Genomic DNA, 3,595 nt, shown 5'->3' with positions numbered 1-3,595 from the left:
CACAAAGTTTTAATAGGACTAGGCAAGGAAAGTCTCGATTTGGAACCAGATAGTGAAAAGCTCTAATTAGACTAGACATTTAAAGTTCTGTTAAGTTGAATGATTTAAATTAGGAAATTTTAAATATATAATAATAATAATAATAATAATAATAATATTATTATTATTATTATTATTATATAGTCATACACTGAGAATTATTTTATAGAAATTTTAAGAATTTTTTAGAATTTTAAACGAATCCACGTGTTTAAGAGATAGATACGGTTAAGCGAATTTCCGTTTGAACATCCGATTAAGTAATAAGTTATTGCATATGTGTAAACCTATTAAACCATAGTTTTCTTCGCCACCCCCCTCTGTCGCCTCTCTCGCCTGATTCCCCTCTGCCGCACCCCCTTTTGAAGCCGCGATTCGACACCGCCTTTGCCGGAGCAACCGGAGCCAGCCGGTGCTTCCTCCTACGTACCCTACAGCGACACCTAGAAAAGTGAGTGGCAAGTGTAATCTATGAGTTCATGAATACATGGGAGTGAGAGTAGGCGTGAAAAGAGATTTCAATGGTGACAACGGATTATTCATGAAGTTTTTGTGTCGATTTCTAGTTTCAGATTTGGGAAGTTACGATTTGTTCCGTTTCCGATGTTGTTTTGTCCTTTCGTAGTGGATGGATCAACAGATTTGAAAGCATGAAACCCGTTTGGGGTTCCCTTTTTTTTTGACTGCCGGAATGAACTGGATGTAGAATCTGTATTTTCGCTGTGCCCCTTTCTTCTTGTGTTAGCTGCAGTGATTTCAGTTCAAATTTGAAGATGAAATCTGTTTTTCGTTGTTCTTTCGCTTCTTGTGCTGGTTGTGGATTTGTTGGACAGATTTTTTAGGTTGAGATCAAGTTCGGTTGTTGTCTCCTTCTTCCAATTAGCCTTGGATTCGGAGCAGATTTTAAGACTTTGAATCGCCCCTGAAATTGTTTTCGATTTGGTATGATAGCTGTGGAATCTGAACAGATTTGAGAAGGCTGTGAATCGTTTTTTTTTTTTTTATGTTGGTTCTGTTATCTAAGTGGTAACTCATTTCCGTTGTGGTTCTCGTTTCTTCAGGATAGCTGTGAGTTTGGATGGATTTGGAGGTTATGAACTGATTTTGATGTTGTCCTTGATTCTTTGTGATAGCTTTGGATCTATGGGACAGATTTGGTGGATTTTGAATCGGTTCCGAGGTGGTCTTTGTTTTTCATGTTAATTAAATTTTCCGGACAGATTTGAAGCGGTTAAAATGGCTTTTCATGGTGATTCTATTTCTTGTGTTGGTAGTAGAATTTCCGAACAGATTCAAAGTGTGTAAAGGTGGTTTCTCATCGTGCCTTTATCTCTTCTGTTGACTGGAAAATGCTGGACAGGACCGAAGGAAACGTTAATGCATTTTTTTAATTTTTTTTAATGGATCTGTAGTATTAACGCGTTCAAAGTTTTGAACGCGTTAATGCTACAGTGTTCAAAAAAGTCGCCACATCGGCATTAATGCCTCAGGCATTAACGCCCGTTGTGGATGCCCTTAGAGGTTTTCACTGTTCCCTCATGGTATTTGGATGTTGCATCGATTTCTTATGATATTTAAATAGTATATGCACCTCCTTGGAGTTTCAAGTTGGGTTCTACATGAAAGGAAGTATGTCAACTATGCAGGGTTACTTGTAATGTATGTTATGCATTGAGTCAATGTTTGTTTATTATTGTTATTTTTTTATGCATACTTTTGATAATTGTATGACTAGGGGAATGTGTGGTGATAGTACGGGATGTGTGTCCCGGGATGAGTTCTGGGGAGGGCTCCTTCATACAGATATGATAACATGAAATATGCTGGCCTAAGCCATATGAATATAAGTCTTCTAAGAGGTACCTCTAGAGTTTAGTCCTTTAATCATGGACTGAACAAATAAGCTCGACTGATGGTTGCCGCTTAGTTCCCTTAAGTGCATGCTTATTAGGCTATACCTGTGATTTTTTTTTTTTGCTTTTATATATTATTATGATCATGCTTTCTCCGGCTTTTCCTCTCTTAAAGCTAGCCTTATGTTCTCATTCATATATAGTAAATTTATATTCCATGTTTTATATTTTACGCTCCATATTCATTATTTATGTCATATACATACTAGGGGATTATGTTTGCTAAGTTTGTGGACTCATCCTGTCATTATTGCAGATGAGGAAGATGTCATCCCGAATGTGGTAGGGGACACGGAGGCAGAGTAGCTGAGGAGATGAGGTCGAATGCATCACACACTGTCTAGAGGCTCTAGGTGTTAGTTATTAGTCCTTTTTCCTTTGATTTGTTCTGTCAGTATGAGATGGAGACTACTGGTTAGCTTGCATTGGTAGGAGGTCACAAATGTTTCTTGCACGATATGTTTTCTTAGTGCATTTGTAATTTTGGACAAATATATGATGCAAAGTTGTTTCCTTTTAGTGTGGATTTTATGGTTTAGTTTCTAGCAAATCACCTACCAGTGTATGGTTGATGTTATATGGTTCAGTTATACGTAAGTAGCTAGGGTTGTTTCAAGACAAGGAAGACCTAATTGAGAACCAAATAAGATAGATCTAGTTGGAAACTAGATATTAGAAATCTAAGAAAGTCAGTTGGGAGTTGAGATATTGATAATAAAGTCTAGAAGTTGGAGTTAAATATTTAGCAGTGAGTTTATTCATAATACTATTATGCTTACTCATTTATTTTATGTTACAGGAAGCTACTCGACGGTTTCAGACGACCAAATGAGATATACATGATCGGCTAGTGAATAAGTTATGACTAACGGAGTCGGCAACTTTCAAGCGACCGAAGCGAGGTGCAAGCGACTTCCTCTATGGTCCGGGTGATCAGAGAATGCTTCTAGGTGACTAATGATGACATGATTTAGCAGTCTAGAGGATCCGGTCAAGATAGATATTTGACTTCAGGAATCCGAAGGGGTCCAAGCTTTAGAAGACTACAAAAAGTATATTCGAGGCAATTAGAGGAACTTCCAGTCCACCTAAATGGTGCCAAGTCAACCTCGAATATACTCTATAAAAGGAAGCTCGAGAGATTGCATTTGGACAACACAATTATTCGTTTTGACATTCTGTTTATTGTGCTTCTATTTTCTTATGTCGACGTGATGCCCGTGCGCTTCTCAAAGATAAACGACAACTCAAGCTTATAATATTTTATTTCTAAGTTGTGCATATTTTATTTATTATGTTTAATTTTTCGATTCTGGTTAAACATGGTTTTCCGCCTTTAGAAATTTTATGCAAAGGGATGTTAGAATTGTGGATGGAAAGGTGATATGAGAGAATGATATTCTATTACACATGGATTTTTAGTTTCATATTAGGAGTCTCACAGTTTTATGATTGGTTTATATTAATATATATGCATGTACGATGTGAACAAATATATGATGAGAGACTCTCTCTCACGTATAGGAATGTAGGAGGTGCAATCAAGTTGACTAGTAATGAGCACAACTTGGGCATGCCAAATGCCAGATTGGTCGGAGTATAATTTGCTCAAGTGGAATAATTAATATTTTCCTACGTGAATT

General features: G+C 37.0%; 1 long non-coding RNA gene across 1 annotated transcript; it reads left to right on the top strand.

Moving 5' to 3' along the window:
• Positions 1-334: 334 nt before the first annotated feature.
• LOC122053961 lies at positions 335-3,187 on the top strand. The gene is made up of 3 exons (XR_006132473.1): positions 335-490; positions 2,209-2,305; positions 2,752-3,187. It is a non-coding gene; the product is annotated as an uncharacterized LOC122053961 (long non-coding RNA).
• Positions 3,188-3,595: the final 408 nt, after the last annotated feature.

This window comes from Zingiber officinale, chromosome 3A (assembly GCF_018446385.1).
Source record: "Zingiber officinale cultivar Zhangliang chromosome 3A, Zo_v1.1, whole genome shotgun sequence".
In the NCBI taxonomy this organism is placed as follows: Eukaryota; Viridiplantae; Streptophyta; class Magnoliopsida; order Zingiberales; family Zingiberaceae; genus Zingiber; species Zingiber officinale.
Note: the sequence above shows the minus strand (reverse complement) of the source record. Positions and strands in the feature narration are given on the sequence as shown.